General features: G+C 40.1%; 1 long non-coding RNA gene across 7 annotated transcripts in view; it reads right to left on the bottom strand.

Moving 5' to 3' along the window:
• LOC115933979 (uncharacterized) overlaps positions 1-21,924 on the bottom strand; it is a 355,939-nt gene that overhangs the window by 301,760 nt on the left and 32,255 nt on the right. The window lies entirely within an intron of this gene.

Genomic DNA, 21,924 nt, shown 5'->3' with positions numbered 1-21,924 from the left:
ATTAATATTCACAATATGTCTGCAAGGAGTCTGGAATGTAAGTATTCGTATCCCTATCTCACAGGTAAGGGAAATGGAGGTTCAGAGGAATGGAAAATATTGGCTCTTTTCACCCAGCTAGAAGGGAGGGAGTCAGGCCTCACATCTGACTGAGTTGGAGTGTCAAGCCTATGCTCTTGACTCCGGGGCCCTGTTGTCTCACAAATGCCATATTGAGTCTGAGTCAGTTCTGCTTCTCCGAGGTAGGCCTCTGGGGCTCCAGGGTGAGCAGTGGAGGACTGGGAATACTTTCTTCCCATCTGTGCCCCTAGTAGGGGCGCATGCACACTCATCATGTATCCAGACACATTTGTTGATTCTTAAAACACACATTACTTTGGTAATTTTCCTTTGGCTGGTCTTTGGTTATGGTGGCCAACTCTCAAACTTTATCTAAGCCATGTTTATTAACATAACTTTTAGGAGGTTTCTTAAAGAGCTGATCATACTTCCAGACTGACCACACAGTTCTAAAACAAGTCTACCAACACAGCTCTAAAGAAAACAAGACACTCTGAGTAGAAAGTAAAAAGAACCAGGATGTAATCTCCCTCATGAAGGTAATGCAAGGCTGGATTTGAGGGGAAGGCTTGGGTTCAGGTCCCCAACCCACCACTGTCCTGGAGCGAGCTAGTTACCTTCTTTAAGCCTCAGTTCCTTTATCTGTAAAAAGAGGTGGCTAATTTATAAGGCAGTTGAGAATATTAAACGAGATAATGAAGGCAAGGCAAGAAGTACCATGACTATCACATAGTACATGCTCAATCAATGAGAACTATTATTATTATTGATCCCTGCATTCAGTTCCAGGTAACATAAATAATAAATGGTGATCATGGCTGGCCATCTATGGAAGGTTAACTATGTGTCAGGTGTTGTTCTAAGCACCTTACTACCTTAACATGTAAATGCTCACAACAGCTCTGTGAGGAAGTGTTATTATTCCCGTTTTACAGATGGATATACTAAGGTCCAGAGAAGTTAACTTACTTGCCCAAGGCCACATTGCCAGTCTTTCTCAGTGCCTCCTTTGGAAACAGGCACTTTAGCTTCAGGATGCGCTCTCTTAACCATAATGCTACGCAGAAAATAGTTACACAGCCATAAATCCAATGGATAAATTACTAAAATAGAAGAGGCAAGATGCCTTAAGATAGGCCCATATGTCTCCGTTCCTGCTCTTCCTCCCCTCCCCTACCCCACTATTTGATTTTTTAGCCAACATGTAGGTAAAGAGAAAATGGAGGGGAGGTGTGTTCCAGAGCTTATTCTCAAAAGTGGAGCCTCTTCAACAGTTTTTAGGATAGTATGATGATATCATGGTTGCTAAGACAACAATGAAAAACCATAGAGAAGCATGATGAAAGTAAAAGTGTTATACACAAAGAACAGTGGCGTAGGCCCTGCATTTCTCCAGTTTAGCCCATCTCCCAGGCTCACTCTCCCCATGAGAGACCTGATATACCTCTGCCCCTACCTCCTCCTCACCTCCAACCATCAACTTGCCCCAGGCCTCCAGTTTCACACAGCTGATTCCTATTTACTCACCAGATCTCAGCTTAGACCTCACTTCCTCCAGAAAGCCTTCCTGGACGCCCCCCCCCCCCCCCCCCCCCCGCATGCACACTCCACTCTGTCAAGATTAAGTGGCTTCTCCTGTGCTCCTGTAGCATCCATCACAGTTTTGTCAGTTCCTATTGCCATTTCTGGGTCTTTTAATAGTCTACAAGCTCCATGACAGCAGGTTCTACATCCAGCAGGCATTCTTCTATATCCCCAGAGTCTAACTTTTTGCCTGACAGATAATTAGACACTTCAGGTAATATACATTGAATGGTACCTTTGCCAACTACAAAGCATGTCACTTATTTTAAGGTTCAGAACCGTGTAATAAAATTATTAAAGATCAAGTTTTTTCATGATCTGAAAGAGATATAGACAATTTCAGAAGAGTAGCAGCAGCCAGTCTGTTTTTTATGTCACTAACTACTATAGTGAAGGTTTAACAGCATTTGCTTCCGGAACATTTTTCTCCAAAAAGACCCCCAAAATTCCTTCTTCCATTACTTAAAATTATTCTACTTCATTTGGTTCGTTGTGAAGATAGTGTTCAGGGGCTTAATTTTGACACTTCTCATTAACTTTCTCTGCTCTGGATTTAATAACACCAGCTTCTTAAACTTTCCCTTATAAAAAATTATTGATAATTTCCATCGCTTCCCCACTTCTCCATATTATTTATCTCTTAACTCTGACTGTTAAATGTTATTAAAAAAAACAAGTTTGAAGTTCATATTCTAAAATTTGTTCTTTGAAGGCTTAAAGACAAAAAAATAAAAACAAAAAATAAAAGTCCACATCTGTTTATCTACAAAGTGAGGAGTAAGATAAGGGTTCAGTTAATGGTCATTTGTCTCAGTTAGTCTAACCAATTTTTTTTCCTATTTGAGGCTCATATTTTGAAACATGCTGTACTTTCTACAAAGTTCTAGAAGGCAGAGATGACGTTCTATTGAAATATTAGAAATCAATAGTAGATATTAAGATATTAGAAATCATTCTATATTCTTCAGAATGGCTGTATTTCAAATATTCTGTTTTTCCATGAGTGGACTCAAAAGCATCATATCCATTTCCTAATTTGAGGCTCAAAAAATATTGTCAGCCTACACATGGCATACAGTCTCTAGGTAATGACATTAATCTCAATAGTCAACAGTGATTGCAGTCTCCGTCTATGGCTGGTGCTATGTTAGCCATTCCATAGGTATTATCTCTTTTAATCATTAACATTTTTAGGAGACAGAGATAGATGCTACTTGTGTCCCCATTTACAGATGAGAAAATCAAGGCTCAGAAAAACGTACACAGAATCACCCATCAGTAAATAGCAGGACAGGGATCCAACAAGCCTGTCTTAGAGCAGGCTCTAAGCTCTAGGCACTCTACTTAAGGCTCTGGAAGCATTCATTTGGGGATTTTCTTAGTCTGTTTTTCATGTGACCTCATCTGGCATCATGCTAACAGTAGATTCATCATAATAATTTGATTCTGACATGAGGAAGCAGAACTGTATTTTCCTTCTTGCTTTTATATGTTTTATATATATATATACACACACACACACACACACACACACACATATATATATAGAGAGAGAGAGAGAGAGAGAGAGGGAAGGTCTCACCATGTTGCCCAGGCTGGTCTCAAATTCCTGACCTCAAGTGATTCTCCCACCTTGGCCTCCCAAAGTACTAGAATTACAGATGTGAGCCACCACGGAACTTTCAAACTTCATTGGTAACACTATAAAATGGGTCAGCCATATTGGCAATCATGTTGTCAATATCTAGAAGTCCTGGGGAGATGAATATCCTGCAGTTCAGCCATTATTCCCTGGGTAGTAAGGCAGATACAACTGGTCAACTGATCCAGCTTCCTTGTACACCATCCTGCCTTCTAGAAAGTTTCCTAGAATTGGCTAAGGGGCAAACCATGTGACACTGTGCTGGCCAGTGGGGTGTAAGTGAACATCATTCTGCCTCACTGAGTGGGGTTTCTAAGAAAACTTGTTTGTGAGGACAGTATGACTAATTGCTCTATTGGCCTTTTGCTCCTTTTCCTTATTCCTGACTAGAACATAGACATGATGCCTGGAGGTGCTGGAACTATTTTGTGACCATGAGAAAAACCAAACCTGATGATAAATGTGCACCTGTTAAAGATGGCAGACCAGAGAGAAGGAATAAACCTGGATCCCTCTGGCATCACTGAAGTGCTGTGACAGTCCTGAGATACCTATTGCTATGTTAGGAAGAATATGTGCCACTAATCCACTCATAGTCAGAGTTCTTTTCATGCATGGGCACAAGGTGACATACATAAATGTTTGTGATATGAAAACTTGGAAACAAGCTTAAGCTTAATGCTCATCAATAGGGAAATGGATACATAAATTGTGGCATATTCATGCAATGAAATACCACATAACAACTAAAAAGAAGTTGATTTGGCAGGGCACGGTAGCTCACGCCTGTAATTCCAACACTTTGGGAGGCTGGGGAGGACAGATCACCTGAAGTCAGGAGTTTGAGACCAGCCTGGGCAACATGGTGAAGCCCCGTCTCTACTAAAAATACAAAAATTAGTTGGGCATGGTGGTGCATGCCTGTAATCCCAGCTACTCCAGTGGCTGAGGCAGGAGAATCGCTTGAACCTGGGAGATGGAGGTTGCAGTGATCCAAAATTGCACCACTGCACTGCAGGCTGGGTGACAGAGCAAGAGCCTGTCTCAAAAAAGAAAAAATTTAAAAAGAGTGAATTAGATCTACACAGATAATTCTTGAAACCATAATGTAAAGTGGAAAAGGGAAATTGTGGAATGACGTGTTCAGTACAATACCACCTAAAAATATTTTTAAAACACATAGAACAACTCTATATATTGTATGGTTATGTGCACATAGACTGAAAGTATAAAAACAATGATATGGAGGAAACACATCAACTTTACGGAATGAGGAAGGGGATGAAATTGGGAAGTGATACAGAAGTCACTTCAACTGAACATGTAGTATTTTATTTCATAAGAGTAATCTGAATCAAATATGCCAAAAATCTTAACATTTGTTAAATTTGGGTGGTGGCTATGTGAGTATTTGCTAAGTAATTGTCTGCATTTTTCTATTTTAAATGCTTTACAATTTTAAAAATTAAATGAAAAAAGAAACAGACTACTTTGCCAAATGTAAGGTGACCGGTAAAGCAGTATATTTTATTATTGGCCATTATTGGTATTTTGGTATATGACATTACCATTGACCAAGAAGGCTGCATTGAGGAGTGAACTTCCCTTGGACCATGAAAAAAAAGGAGAATGAGAAGATGGTTAGGCAACAGTGTCAGGGGATGTTATGAACTAAGTTGTGGCTTCTCAAAATGCTTATGTTGAACTCCTAATCCCCAATGTTACGGTGTTTGGAGATAGGGCCTTTAAGGAAGTAATTAAGATTAAATAAGGTCCCTGGGATGGGCTCTTCATCCAACAGGAAGAGAAAAAGACACCAGGAGCATGTGCACACAGAGAAAAGACCATATGGGGACGGAGCAAGAAGGTGGCCATCTGCAAGCCAAGGGGAGAGGTCACAAAAGAAACCGAACATCCAGCCAGGCGTGGTGGCTCACGCCTGTAATCCCAGCACTTTGGGAGGCCGAGGCGGGCGGATCACGAGGTCAGGAGATCGAGACCATCCTGGCTAACACCGTGAAACCTGTCCCTACTAAAAATAGAAAAAATTAGCCGGGCATGGTGGCGGGCGCCTGTAGTCCCAGCTACTCGGGAGGCTGAGAGGGGAGAATGGCGTGAACCTGGGAGGAAGAGCTTGCAGTGAGTCCAGATCCCGCCACTGCACTCCAGCCTGGGAGACAGAGCGACACGCCATCGCAAAAAAAAGAAAGAAAGAAAGAAAGAAACCAAACCCCAATACTTGATCCTAGACTTCCAGCCTCCAGAGCTGTGAGAATATAAATTTCTATTGTTTAAGCCACCCAGTCCGTGGTATTCAGTATGGCAGCCCTAGCAGGCTAATCCCGGGGGGCATGTCTAGTACTGTGCTTCTCAATAGGAGATGTTATTGTGCAATGAGGGAAGCATTAGAAATTAGGGGTGGAGGTATTTTTTGGTGGCACAGAGACTGGGAGCGGAAGAGCCATTTAAAGGGCAGGGACCAAGGAGGCGAAACCTCTGTTAGTGCCCAGTTTAGTCCTCGCAACGAAAAATAGTTCTGTATACCAAATGCCTTGAAAATATCATATAGGACACTCATATAGGTGGAACACCTTTATAATTACCTAAAGCTACATAAAAATGGGCTAGGTGATATACATTAAATTTTCCAGAAAAGTAACTACTCTATAGATGGAGAGGATTTCACTTTGTTTTCTTCAGAACTTTGCCAAAAGGTACCACCATTTTGAAAAATCATATCACTGACAGTAATACCCTTAATGATGTTTGAATTGTCCACATAACATAACATATCCTTATCAGTCTTCATCTCTAACTGTTGTATACAGTAGGAGTCAGCAAACTATGGTGAGCTGGCCAAATACAGCCTACCATCTGTTTTTGTAAATAAAGTTTTATTGGAACGCAACCATGATCACTTATTTACATATTACCTATGGCTGATTTCACACTACAACAGCAGAATTGAGTATCGCCCACAAAGCCTAAAATATTTACTATCTGACCCTTTGCAGAAATGTCGGCCTACCTCTGGTATAAACAATGATTCTACATATAGTACTAACATCCAATTATTCCTGTACCTAATCTAGTTGAATCTTAGAAAATTTACCTATTAAAATATGCATGATTGTACTACAAGTTACTTCTCCTTTAAGTTCTCCTTTTTGTTATAGCTAGTACATTATGAGGTTTTTTTTTCCTTGCAATTGTGTAGATTTCTATGTATCTGTGAAATTCATCTCAGGACAGTGAAGGTGGGGTGGGGAGAGTGTTTCTAAATATTCTCAGTGAGTTAAGAACAACTCTTCTAGACCCAGTAAACAAAGACCATAAAGGACAAAGTAGAGTCATATGATTAAGGAAGAAAATTGAAAACAGATGTCATGCTGGAAATGAACTGACTATAATCTCCAGGAGGGAAGCTACTAGGTTTATTTGTACCTCTCTTAAATCAGGGCCTAGTGCACAGAAGGTGCTCAATAAATACTTGCTGAATGACTCAATGAATGGAGGGATGGCTGAGACATATGGGTGACTGAAGGGAAAAAGACTGGAGTAGTGAGATTCTGTCCAGTGCAGTCATCAAGCAGACTCTCAATGGTCATTTGCTGGGCAATTAGTAGAGCAAACTCCTTCCCACAAGAGGTAACTGACTAGACTAGAAAATTCTCTAGATCCTTGAAGCTCCATTTCTTTCCTTTTTTTTTTTTTTATTATACTTTAAGTTATGGGGTGCATGTACAGAATGAGCAGGTTTGTTACATAGGTATACATGTGCCATGGTGGTTTGCTGCACCCATCAACCTGTCACCTACATTAGGTATTTCTCCTAATGCTATCCTCCCCTAGCCCACCACCCCCCGACAGGCCCTGGTATATGATGTTCCCCTCCCCATGTCCGTGTGTTCTCATTGTTCAACTCCCACTTATGAGTGAGAACATGCAGTGTTTGGTTTTCTGTTCTTGTGATAGTTTGCTGAGAATGATGGTTTCCAGCTTCATCCATGTCCCTGCAAAGGACATGAACTCATCCTTTTTTATAGCTGCATAGTATTCCCTGATGTATATGTGCCATTTTCTTTATTCAGTCTATCATTGGTGGACATTTGGGTTGGTTCCAAGTCTTTGCTACTGTGAATAGTGCCGCAATAAACAAACATGTGCATGTGTCTTTATAGTAGAATGATTTATAATCCTTTGGGTATACACCCAGTAATGGGTATATATATCTCATGCCAATTAGAAGCTCCATTTCTAAGGTTGAGATTTAACACATCACAGATGCAAGGCTCATTACCTGGAGCAGCAAGAACCTCGTGTAAATTTTGGACCCGAATATGATCTAAAGCTGTCAGGATCTGCTGGGTTTCCTGAACTCATCCCTCAACCAGTTACATGAAGCAAAATAAAGAGGGAGGAGGGTGTGGTAGTTAAATATAGAGACTCTGGAATCCAAAACAGACCTGGGTTGGAAGGTAGATTAATGGTAAAGATGGACACAAATATTTCTCATATACTTGAATGCACATCCCTTTGAAATGATGTTGCAGAGCTTTCCATCAGGAGGCAAAGTCTACTGCTCCACCCTTGGATCTGGGCTGGTGGAGTGATTTGCTTTGACCAACAGAATGCTGTCTGACTTCTGTGCCTAGGCTTTAAGAGGTCTTGTAGCTTCTGCCTTGACTCTCTCTGAATGTGCAGCCTTGTGTGATAAAGTTTGGGCTAGCTCAGGGATCAGCAGAATATAGCCCATGAGCCCAATCTGGCATGCCTCCTGTCTGTAAACAAAGTTTTGTTGGAATCCAGCCATGCCCATTTGTTTCTGCATTTTCTATGATTTATTGTATGCTACAACAGGAGGGTTGAGTAGTCCCATCAGAGATTGAATGCCCTGCAAGGCTGAAAATACTATCTGGCACAAGAAAAGTTTGCTGACCCCTGGTCTAGGTGCTGGAGGATGAGACCCCATGAACAGAGAAGCTATCCTAGTTTAGGTCTCCCAAGAATAAGTAGCTCCCAGTTAAGCTACCAGATAAGTACAGTCCCATGAGTAACCCCAAGTGAGATCAGCAGAAGAACGGTCTAGATGAACTCAGCCCAAATTGCACACCCATAGACTCATGAATAAATATAATGGTTGTTTTAAGCCACTAAGTTTCGGGTTGGGTTATTCTGTGACAAGAGGTCACCAAGAGCGTTGTGGCCTTGGCTTTTCCATTAAGTGTATGTAGCAGGAAGTGTTGGTTCTTAACAAATTCTTTGATGTTCACTACTTTGGTGCAGGCTGGCTGGCTTCCAACTACCAGTATCTGGATCTCTCAGGCTGGGGGCTTTCTAGGAATCCCTGGTAGGAGTTTTGTCCAAACCGAAGAATGAACACACCACTTCCACACCATCCACCCTTAACCAATGGACTGGCAGAAGCTGGTGTAAAAATATACTCCAGATTTCTCATCCTTTGGAAGGGGTGACTCTGGGGTATCTGTTCTTACACTGTTTTCCAGAGTTTCCCTGTGGATTGACACTCTGGTTTCTCACGGGTATATTATGCCCTATATTAGCAACCTTCTCTTCCATGTCTAACTTTCCCATGGCCCTACTGGTACTTCTGAACATCTCAAATAAGCTCTTTTCACTTGAATCCTTGTCATGAGTTCTGCTTCAAGGCAGAATATAAACCAAGATACCGTGTAACCTGGGACAAGTTTCTTTATCTCCCTGAACCTTGGCTTCCTTATCTGTAAAATGGGAGTAATGAGAACAATTATATTATGGGAAGTGGCAGTGAGGATTTATTTGAGATAATACCAGTAAAGCCACAAGCACTGCCTATGGTAGTGATGATGTACAGATTGAATATCCCTAATCTGAAATTCAAGATCCAAAATGCTCTAAAATCTGAACATTTTTGAGCACCAATATGATGCCACAAGTGGAAAATTCCACACCTGACCTCATGTGACAGACCTCAGTCAAAATATAGTCAAAACTTTATTTTATGCACAAAACAATGAAAAGTGTTGTATAAAATTACCTTCAGGCAATGAGTATAAGGTGCATGTAAAACATAAAAAAATCATGTTTAGACTTGGCTACCATCCCCAAGAGATCTCATTATGTATACACAAATATTCCAAAATCTGAAAAAATCTGAAATTAGCAACAGTTCTGGTCCCAAGTATTTTGAATAAGGAACACTCAACCTGTACATCATTGCTACCATGAGCAGTGCTGGCTGCTTTACTATCATTATCTCAAACAATTACTCACAACCATTTCCCATGATATAATTATTCCCATTATTCCCATTTTGCAGATAAGGAAACTAAGGTTCTGGGAGATAAAGCTGAGGCTCCTCTCTCTGCATGGACTCATGGTCAAGACCCCTCTAAAGATCCAGAATACTATTTAAAGAAAATCAAATACAGGCATGCGTCACATAATGATGTTTCAGCCATGACGGACTACATATGTGATGGTGGTCTCATAAGATTATAATACCAAATTTTTACTGTACCTTTTCTATGATTAGATACACAGATAATTATCGTTGTGTTACAATTGCCTACTGTATCCAGGAGAGTACCATGTTGTACAGGTTTGTAGCCTAGGAACATTAGGCTATACTATTAGGATAGTAGGCTATCCCATCTAGGTTTGTTAAGTACACTCTTTGATATTGGCTGAACCTCAAAATCACCTAATGACACATTTCTCAAAACATATCTCTGTCATTAAGAGCCATGTGACTGTACCATTGTAGGGTGGCAGAGAGGCAAAGGACTCCATGAATTCAGCCACGGTGTGTGTGGGCTTATTCTGTCTCCCCAGTCACGTCCCAGTTCAGAAGTCTGAGCCCCGCGTGACAGATCAGTGTCTGAGGGACACCGTGGCTCCTGAGTTCTGAGTTGGCACGCTGGGCTGGAGCCTGCTGCGTGCCTGACCACAGGAACCTGTCTCTGACAGGAAGAAGGAATATAGTCAAGGAAGTGTGGCAGACCTGACTCCAGACAATTGGAAAAACATCACCGTGCCTCACAGTGGAAGGTGAGTATGACTTCAACTGTGGCCTTAAAAAGAAATGGGGGGAAGGCAGGGAAAATGTTTTTCCTCTCCCTTTCAATAGAGAAGTTTATCTACCTAAAACCCTGTACTCCTTCTAACAGCCTATAAATACACACCCAAACCTGGAGAAAAAATTAACAACACACTTCTGCCCCACCTGGCATGTTCCATTTGCTCTGGTTCCTTCTGTTCTTGTTTAAAGGTTGGCTCCTTAACTCTCTTTGCTCATGACTTGCCCCAAGACATTCAGAGGTGTCTAGGGGAGAGCTGGTCTGCAGAACTTGCTCAGAATGTTCAGCTGGTCCCCACATCTGGATGAAAGGGCTCTATCAGACCCAAGATGAAGAAGCAGGAGGTAATGAGAGCAGAGTCGTGGATCACAGCCAGGCCAGGAATAATGGCAAAGCTATAATTACCCTGTAAGACTTCGGATGGAAGTGACTATTTTAGAACCTGACAACATCTCAATGACATCTTGGAGTCACATTCGGGAAAGCCCCTTCTTGCCACTGTTGTCTTCTTGTCATGCAATAGGATGTCAGTGTCGGGGACATTTCCTATCAGAAAACCATCAAGGGCTCTGTATAGCACTTGGAGAAGCTTAAAAGAGTGCCATGGTGTATAAGCCTTGGCTCTGGCTAAAAATGTTATTATTTCTCCCTTTCAGGAGAAAATATTTTCATTCTGTTGTTCATTGAGTCAACACGATTTGGACAGTTTGTGGCCATGGGCTCTCCGATCACAGAACATAAAGTCTTTACCATGTATCTTGGTATAGCCACACATCTATTTCTCAGCCTTATAACTGTTAGTTGCTTGGGGAATATCTGTGGTGGAAAATAGAATGTGTTTGGGTTATGCAGCCAGAGAGCTCCTTGAAAACTTTAGGTAATCCAGCCTCTCAGAGCCTGTCAGAGCCTCCGTTCCTTCATCTGTTGACACTGTGAACGCCTTTCCTCCCCTCCTAAGGCTCTTTTAATATAAAAGAGGAATTTTTGTGTCCATAAATAAAGTTTTGTGGGAACATTAAAAAAAAAAGAAGTGTAAAAGGAGAAAGGGGGGGGGGAAATTCCCAGCACATACTATGTGCCCAAGGAATGTGAGTTCCTATCATTACAGCATCCCTTATCATTCTTTAACATGTAGGAAAAAGAATATGGAGGTGGGTAGGGAAATGGCAAAGCAAACATAGACTATTGGCTGAGCACAGACTCTTAAGTTAGACTACTTGGGTTCAAATATTAGATTTGCTATATCCTATTTGTATTTTCATGGGTAGTTTACTTCATCTTTTCTTACCTCAGTTTCCTCAACTATGAGGCAGTACAAGGACTCAACTTACAAGATTGCTATAGAAAATCACACAAATGTGGCACAAAGTCTAGACAGAGTAGCCACCAGTAGAGGATAGCTGCTCCCATTAGTATCATAATGATTATTTAAAAATTATTATTATTGAAGACCAGTCTTTTTTCATGCCTAGGAACTTGAGCTGTCAATCACAGAGCAGGTACTTGGCAGCCATACAGAAGGACACAGTGCAGTTGGTAGCAATCGGGTGACTGTCCCAGACCAGTACACCTGTGTGAACATGGTGTCATTACAACCCTGGCGGCTCCCAATCAGCTGTGTAAAGATCAGCAAAAGAAATGCATTACAAATTTTACTTACGGCATCAATGTATATAAAGGCTTCTATTGGAAAAAATAAATTGGGCCAGAAACAAGATTATTCAGACCAAGCACACTTTCACTTCTTTGCATTGTGAATCATTGTTTTCTGAGTAGGAGACAATGGAGTGGATTGCAGCTAGTCACGCCTGAAATTACCCAAGACCTTGTGCTAATGATAATGATAAGCAATAATGATGATATGATTGCAGATAATGTTAACTGACTACTTATGCCATATGCATTACTGCATTTAAGTACCTAGTTTTTTAAATCTGATACTCATCAGCTTTCCCTGTATTATCTCACCTGATAGAAGGAGGGAGAATATTCTTATTGTCCTTATTTTACAGATAAGATGACTAAAGCTCAATGAGGTGAAGTAACATGCTCATGGTCACACACTGGTATGTGACATCTGGGAATCTGAACTCAGCCCTGCAAGAAATAGGAGTCTCAAGTTTTATCTGTGCCAAAGCCCATATTTTGGGTATGCCCTGACTGGCAGAGCATGGAGTGAGAAGACAGATTTCCAGAGTGGACCTCATTCATCGTTTCCTTCCTTTCCCAGAAAACTTCTAAAGAAGCTGGGAAGTGCTGAGAAGTCAGTAGATTAGTAAGTCAATTTCTTGATCCATCACAACCAAGAAGCAGTTTAATGGGCAGAAGGATACTGTATACCTAGTGATGAAATAGCGATTTAAAACCCTCACATTTGCATAGGGATTTGCACTTTGCAAAGAGCTTTATCTATGTCCTCTCACTGATCCCTTAAAAAATGAACATAAAACCACTGGAGACACAAGAAGAACTGGCAAGGAAGAAAACAGCTTAGAAACTCTAATATGCAGAAGTTACATATGAATGACTATTCAACCCAGGGCTTTGCAAATGTGATAAACACATGTTGATTTACCGAATAGCACAGTTACACTTACTGTAGTCTATTTTTTAAGAAGAAATGATTTTAAAGGACCTGGATTGCCCATTAGTTGTATGTCTGCAACACATTGTGGAAAGTTAGCCAGAAGAAACACTTCATCTCAAAGAAGTCACTGGGTTTCTTGCACATTGCTGAGCAGCTCTCTCTGCCACTCTCTTGGTGTGTACCAAGGACATCCAAACAACATCACTAGTAACCTAAGAAAATTCAAGTTGAGAAACCTGCTGGGCCTGAGGAATTATGATGTAAAATACATTCCAAAATCATCTAGCAGCAATGTTTTTAAAATGCCCACTTTAAAAAATAACATTGTTACCCAAATAGACATCTGTTCAACACCAATTACTCTGCCTACTAGCACAGATGGTTTTGGAATTTGTAGGATCAATAGGAGGAGGAGGTAAAGTGGAGGCAGAAACAGGGAGCCAGGAAGGAGATCTTGTGTGTTAGGCCAATCCTTTTCAAGATACTGACCAAGGGGGCAAAAGCCATACAGCAAAGGAACTGAGCTGTGTAAAGCCTGCTGCATTTAGTCACTAGCCAGGGCTGGGTATGCATGGAGAGGAGGTAAGACACAGCCAAGAGCCCTTTCGGCCATACTAAGGAGAACTTAGGTATTGTCCTGTAAGCTCTAAAGAGTCAATGAAGAGATTTCAAAACAGAAGTGGCAGGATCAAGATTTGCTTTCAAAAGATTGCTCTGGCAGTGATGTAGCAGTCAAAGAGAGAAGGCTGTCGTCTGCTGTGTTTGAAGACCACGGTCCCAGCACTTTTAGCAGCCACAAAGAGCTTTTTAGAGCTGGGGACTTCTTCCATCGAATGCAGATCAGGAATAACTATGCCTGGCATTTGCATAGGCCCTTTTACTTCTAAAACTCTCTGTTTCAGTTCACCAAACAACAATTTGGGGAGGTGGGCCAAGTGGAATTATCCGCCATTCACAGATTGGGAAGCATCTGTAAGTAGCTACAGAACCACAGAACAATTTCCAGTTAGAGTAATTGTGTGCTACCTCTGCCACATTTAAGATTGGAATTTGACTTGTGTGGCTAGAAAATAAGGCATGTTTAAAACTCTGGGGAAAAAAAAGAACCTTCAATGTCCATAAGTAGAAATCAATACTAAATAATAACCTTAAAAACACTGGTTTCAAAAAACAAAAGACACACACAGCATACCTGAAAACCAAAAGGCTGCTAGCTAGGGATCTGTTTTGCAAATTTAAAGACATTTGATGGAAAGTACTATAATTTTGTGCATCTAATATGCATCGCTTTTTAAAATATGTTCAAATATAGAAGTTAAGCTTGCCTAATTGTGCACATTATAACTCTTATCAAATTCTGCTTAGACTTAGCTTAAAAACCATTCCAAAATGAATTACAAGTGAAAGCCAGTGGTGTAATTCAGTTTGTTTGAAAATCTGAGCCCCAGAGGAGCTGATGGAAGTCCCAGTCCGGAGGTGTGAGAACCAAGAATGCCAGCATGCAAAGACAGGAGAAGATGGGTGTCCCAGCTCAAACAGAGATCAAATTTGCCCTTCCTGCACCTTTTTGTTCTATTTGGGCCCTCAATGGATTGGATGATGCCCACCTGTATTAGTGCTTTCCTGTACTCAGTCTACTGATTCAAATGCTAACCTCTTACCAGCAACACCCTCACAGACACATCCAGACATAGTATTTTAGCAATACTCTGGGCATCCCTTAGCCCAGTCAAGTTGACACATTAAAATTAATCATCACAACAAAAGAATGTCCTTCAGCTTCAGCTCACCACCTCTTTCTGCACTTTCTCCAAAACATATCTATCTATATAGTCACAGCTTAGAAAAAGAGAGAATGAAACATCTTTAACATACAGTAGAATTAACATATTGAACTTTTGGTTTCAGCAAGATGAACCAGAAAAGCATTGGGCCAGGTTTGTAACATGGATCTATATAGTCAACAGAAATTCCAGGTGGAAGTAAACCAGAAAGGCTGTTAATGCTCTTAAGCAGCTTCCAGAGTGGAAGAGCAGTGTGTTTAGATTAGGCTTGGTCACGTATTTTCTCTAGGCCTGAGTTCCTACATTGTAACATGGCCCTCAGGGCCCTAACTAATCTGGCTCCTAGCTGTATCTCCACCCTTTGCTGTTACCATCCTTTCCCTCACTCACTCATCCTCTGCCACGAGGGAGATCTAAATGTCTCCTGGACATGCCAAGCACACTCCAAACTCAGGGCCTTTGCACTTGCTGTCTTCACTGCTTAGAAACAGCTGTTCCCTCAAGTATTTGTAGGCTTACTCCCTCACTTCTTTCAAGTTTCTGCTCAAATGGCCTTTCTGCAAGAAGCCTTCCCTTGGTCCCTAAGAAGAATCTGCTACCCCTTAACTGTCTATCTGACCTTTCATGTCTGTTTTTCTTCACAGCATTTATCTCTACCTGACCTTATTTATTTTCCTGTTTATTGTCCACTCCTGCTAGAATGTAAAATCTGTGAGTGCCAGAACTTTGTTCTCCTCCCAATTCCCCAGATCTTCAAAGCGTGCCAGTAAACAAGTGGAAGCTCAATAAATAATTGTAGAAGGGAAGAAGGGAGGGAGGAAGGGAAGGAAATCTCATTGCTCCATTTTTTTCATCTAAATTTCCAAACTGGAACCATATTTCTAAATTATTTCCATTGACTGGTCTATACTGGTCAATTAATTGATTAAAATAAGTAATAATAATTACCTCCTTTTAAAATTTTTTAAATTTTTGTTTGTGGTAAAATATACATACCATAGAATTTACCATCTTAACAGTTTTAAAGAGTACAGTTTAGTAACATTAAGTATGTTCACAGTGTTGTGCAACCATCAGCATCATCCTTCTCCAGAACTTTTTCATCTTGCAAAACTGAAACTTTAAACCCCATTAAAGGATAACTCCCCCATTCCCCGCTTCTCAGCCCCTGGCAACCACCATCCTACTTTATGTCTCTATAAATTTGACTTCTCTAGATATCTCATGTAAGTGGAATCATACAATTTTTATCTCTTTGTGACTGGCTTATTTCACTTAGCATAATGTCCTCCAGCCTCATCCATGTTGTAGCACACGTCAGAATCTTCTTCCTTTTCAAGCCCAAATAATATTCCATTTTATGTATCTTCCACACATTGTTTATCTATTCATCTTCCGATGGGCACTTGGGTTGCTAATTATTATCTCTTTCATTTATAATGTGCTTTTTGAGTTACAGAGTTTCCAAAAAGAACCTCATTCTGGTCACATTCAATCACCATAGGAATTTCACAGAGCACCTCAGAAGTCAAAAAGGGCCCAGGTCTTTTCTTTTTTTGAGGTCTCTAGTATTTTTTAATGAAGAAATGCCCAGTATGGATGAGACACATACCAGCAGCCAGGGTGGAAGTCAATAGCTTTAACTCTTCTGACCTCTACCAGTGTGCTCAAAGCCCTTCCAAGTAAATTAGGATACAAGTAAAAATAGCAAGCTTCTACGTAAATGCTGCCTGAAGGGGAGACCCCAGCCCAGGCTTCCCATTGCACTTCTTCCAAATCAGCTAAAGACATTCTAGAGCTGCCCCAGTCAAGAAAAAAATAAGCTACATACTTAAATATTACATTAAGCAGATTAATACTTTTAACAGAAGGAAAATGCAATGCACCATACTTGTGCTAAAGCAAGACAATTGCAGAATTTACAAAACATACATATTAATTTTTAATATACCTAAAATTAATAGTGTGGTCTAGCAATGGAACAAAAATCTAAAGCAATATAATTAACTTCTTTCCATCTTAATTTTTCTAAGGAACATTAAATGAAACTTCATTTGCTGATTATGTCAAACATCTATATTTGAGACTCTTTACAAACATGAGACTTGTTCAGTGACCTTTCTGACACCACTGTTCTGGGTCAAGAGATCTATCCCTGATTTACAGATGGGGAAACCGAGCCTCAGGAAGGTTATCACTTGTTCAAGGTCAACACAGGGAGGATCCAAACTGCCACTTACACTTAGGTCTTCCAATAGCAAGTTCTTAGACTCTCCACTATACAAGCCTGCAAAACAACATGTCTGAATGTAACAGGCTAATTTTTCCACCTCCTTTTACTGGCTGCTTTGCTATTAAAGTCATTCTATACTGAAATTTCTTTTCATTTAAGGCTCATTTAAAAGGGTAATTTTTTGTCTTTGTTTTTGTTTTAGCCCAAGCCATGAATATTTTGAGGCTAGCTTCTGAGAAATAAACAATACCTTTCCCCACAAAGTGGCCCTACATGCTACCTGGAAGCTCAGACCTCATTTTAGGAAATACAACTTAATTTAATGGGGTGCAAGGAGGCAGGTTTGGGGTGCATCCAGCATTTTCAAATAAAGTTTCTGACCAGATGGTATTCACTTGCTCCTGAACTTATCCTTCTATTATTGTAAGACTGTTTTTTTTTTCCATTACTATAGCAATAACTAAAGAAGTGAAGGTGATGGTTTTGATCCATGTAGGGGGCAGTTCCCTTTACTCAAGATCTAAGATGTTATTGCTATGATTGGCCCCACTCCATGGGCAGCCCCATTTCAAATAACAGAGTGGAAATGGGTGGATGGGTCAGTGCAAATCCATTACCAGGGAGTGAAACAGCAAATAGTCAAATCAGGTCAAATCTTTACTCTTTCAGCCAAAGACCACTCTAGAAATTTCCAATGGAAATTTATTTTATTTCCATTGGAATATATGAAATATATTTGAGTATACGGTAGGCATCTAACATAGTTCAGGATACAGCGAATGGTTACAAAGCAAGTTTTAGTCCAAACTCAATGTTAATTAACTATTAATAATGAGTCCCTACTATATTCTTGGCACTGTGCTGGGTACTATGCATACAGCAAGAATCAAAGAAGACATTACCTGTGGAGAGCGTAAACTAGAAACTATAGTAAGTCTGCTGCTATAGTAATAAGTCAGTATCATCTGATAAGTAGTTATTATGTACAAAGGACTATAGGAGCTATGAGGATCAAATATCATTGCTGCCCTTAGAATCCCCACATAAATAAAAAACAATAGGTAAACTAAAAATTATCTCCTATACATGTGTTCATAAAACATTTAAATCATTGACTGATATTCTCCTAAGAGCATGGATAAATGCTCAATAATGTTAGCTACTGTTATTATTAAGCACACCTTCACAGTGTCCCTGAAATAGAGCCACTGAATCTTCACCTCCCTTCCTTACATGCAAAAATAAGGGACATACTCTTAGAAAAATAATTCTGGCTGGGCGCGGTAGCTCACACCTGTAATCCCAGCACTTTAGGAGGCCAAGGTAGGTAGATCACTTGAGCTCAGAAGTTCAAGACCAGCCTGGGCAACATGGGGAAACCCCATCTCTACTAAAAATACAAAAAGTAGCTGGGCATGGTGGTGCATGGCTATAGTCCCAGCTACTCGAGAGGCTGAGGTGGAAGAATTGCTTGAGCCTGGGAGGCAGAGATTGCAGTGAATGGAGATCATGCCACTGCACTCCAGCCTGGGCAACAGAGTGACACCCTGTCTCAAAGAAAAAAAAAAAAAAAAGGAAAGAAAAGGAAAGAAAAGAAAAGACAAGACAAGAAAGACAAAAGAAAAGAGAAAAGAAAAAAAATCCCCAAAGACTTACATTTTTTGGTTTTTCTTGTAGAAAGGCAGAATTTATCTCTACGGCATTGCTGAGTGTCAGATGTCTAAGAGGCAGCTTTCATTTCATTTGTACCTAGGCATAGACTGAGCACTGTGCACTCTTTAGGGGAATTGAGAAATATGTTTCACAATGTATTTTTAAGGGTATCAGTTATAAGCTACCTGGGAGAATCTAGGTCATGAGAAATTGGGTCACTGTAAGTTTCCCCTCAAAAGAGTTTTATACTTTCCCGCAATAAAGTGTTTTTAGAAAGAAGATAACTCAATCTTTGGACACACAGATCGCATAGAACAGAAGCTGGCAGGCCCATCACTCTGAGGTTAGCATACGCATGTAGGTGTTCAGATCATGAACTTGAGCATCAGAGAGACCTGGCTTTGAATCCTCACTCTGACATTTACTAACTGGGTGTTCTTGCATGAGTTGGACAGTCTCTCAGATCCATGGTTTTGTTAACTATAAGATGAGGATAATTAAGCCTACCCAAATAAATAATTAGGAAGATTACATTAAATAATGTCATCTAGTGCCTGGCTCATAATAAGAACATTAGAGCAGTGATGATGTTGATGATGATGTCGATGGTGATAGTGATGATAATTATGATGGAGAAGACAACCAAGATGACATGTTGATGAGCATATTAATAAGTTGATTCTCCTTCTCTCCCACCCAACCCCTACCTCAAACTATTAGGTTGGTGCAAAAGTAATTGCAGTTTTACACTTAATGGAAAGAACCACAATTACTTTTGCACCAACCTAATGTGTGATGCTATCCTGAAGTCTGGTTTAATATATATGCATAGAGAGAGACAAAGATATACAGACATACATTGCCTTGAAAAATAATAGAACCCTATCATTACAGGACAAAACTCTTGAATAGTATGTTTTGACTGCTACAGACAACTTGAAATTATTTCTCTAGAGTCCCTAGGCCAGGCAGCCCTTTGAACAAGAGCTTTTGCTTGTAAGATGGTTATTTGCTTCCACAAAGCTAACAGGCCCAAAGAGGGCTACAACTTGGATAATATGGTGCCTTCCTAGTATCATCTCATACCCAACTGAGCTAACTAGTCTGACATGAAGGATGAATGAAATCCCAAACTAGTTCCTGGGTTATTTTCTTTGGTTCCACCATAGAAGTGACTGCCAAAAATATTTTTATTATTTGAGTCCTTTTTTTGTCCTCAGTAAACTTTCTTTTGGAATATTTTTCTTCCAATTATAATGGCTCCTTGGGCAAAGGCTTGGGAAGGTGGTAACGTACCTTCTTGGGACTTTAGAATAAACACTGCATTTCATTGTGATGATCTAATGGGCACAAAAATATAAATGTCACAGAAAAATAAAGAAGTCGGGGCAATTTGAATATCTAAAGGGAGAGCAGCAAATGGTAAACAACTACTCCATTTTGTAACTGTAACTTCTTTGCAGTGTGAAAAATAATCCCTTACTCCGTACATAAGAAATGGTTATCTTCAAGACACTCTTTATTTTTTCATATACGACTTCATCTAGGAGGTTTTAATGCCTTAGATGGTAGAATTTCAGCATACTGGATGAAGTGAAGGCTGTAAATAGCTTGCAGCTTGAAATATGCTGAAAAGAATCAAAGCAACGTGTTAGCTTTTGACACCACTGCTCGAGACTTGGCTTCTATCTTGGCAAAAGGATACACTGAACCTGTAGCTATTCCAAATTAGTGAAATGTGTCATAATATCTTCACAGTAATAGGGCTTTTGAGAAACCCTAATACATTTAAATGGAGTTGGGACAATTTTCAGATAAGTATCTCATTATATGACATTTTTATTTAGGAATTAGAACATCAAGGATTAACTTAAAGTCAATCTAATATTTTCATTAAACACTTTATTCTTCAAATCTTAGTTATTTTATTTTGTACATGATCACATTTTGATAAGGGTCAGAAGTTATATGTTTCAATGCAAATAATGAAAACCCTGGGCAATGCAAATGGAGTCATTCAAGGGAAATGTGAGTTAGTAGCACTTCTCAGCTTTAAACTACTTCCTCTAACCATTTGGGTAAGAAGGCTGCTGTAAACTGAATTTTTCAATCATAATTTAATAGATTAAAATAAGAATTAGCATTTAGTATTTCTAACTGCCTGACACTGTTGTACTAAGCACTTTGCAGGCATATATCATTTAATTAGCACAACTATTTGAACTTGGTAACTACTATGGAATGAGAAGAACTGTTTGCTGAGCTACCAAGTTTAAATGGTATCATGGGAAAGGAACATCCAAGCCTCCCAAATACTGTTAAAAAAAAAAATAAAAATACAAAAAGTATTATTTATTTCATTTGGCACCCCCTAGTGCAAGAAATGGGGAAAGCGATTACCAACCAAAACTACTTTTATGTTTCATTCATTCATCACTCATTCATTCTACAAATATGCATTGATTCTGTTATGTGCAAGACACTTGATGCATGCTGGCATTGAATAAGGGATAAAAGAGATTTGCTCCTGCCTTTAAGGAACTTATAGTCTCGTGTGAAACAAACAACAAAACTAAGGTTTAAAATGTGCAACTGAAAATTGTGATGAGGGCATTTTTGGAAACAACCAGAGTCTTTTGATAAAAAGTAATAGGAGGTTCCTAGGTGGATGAGTGCTGAGTCAGACTGCAGAGAACTCTGGGCAGTGAGCAGCACGTGGGAAGGTGCTGAAGTGCACAGATGCTTGGTATAGGTTGGAAGAATTCCACCATGGCTGGAGCACAGCGAGGCAGGTGCACAAAACCAGGCTGGAGAAAGGACCGGGACTCCATGAAGATGAACGCAGTGGAAAGTACTTTTCCTATCTACAAAGGGAGGCAGGTAAAGTGTTTAGACTGAGAGATGAACTGATGAAATTTACATGTTATAAAGACCTCACTGCTACTCTTACTCTGTGGAGAAAGGCTTTAAGGAGTATAACGATGGGTCTTATTCTTACTGGGGAAAGACCAGTAAGAAAGCTCTGTAGGAGTTGAAGGAGAATATGATAGTAATTTGTACTGGATCAGAGGTTTCCAACTGGGAGAGATTTTGCCCTCATAGGACACTTGGCAAATATTTTTGGCGGGGAGGAATTCTGTTGGCATCCAGTGGGGAGAGAACGGAATTCTGGTAACAATCCTACAATGTCCGGGACAGCCTCTCACAGCAAAGAACTGTCTGGCTTCAAAATCTCAGTAGTACAGAGGTTGACAGCCCTGGGCTACAGGTTTGGCAATAGGGATAGAGATCAGTAAATAAAT

Source organism: Gorilla gorilla, chromosome 2 (genome assembly GCF_029281585.2).
Source record: "Gorilla gorilla gorilla isolate KB3781 chromosome 2, NHGRI_mGorGor1-v2.1_pri, whole genome shotgun sequence".
NCBI lineage: Eukaryota > Metazoa > Chordata > Mammalia > Primates > Hominidae > Gorilla > Gorilla gorilla.
The sequence above is the reverse complement of the archived record's forward strand: the minus strand, read 5'-3'. Positions and strand labels throughout refer to the sequence as shown.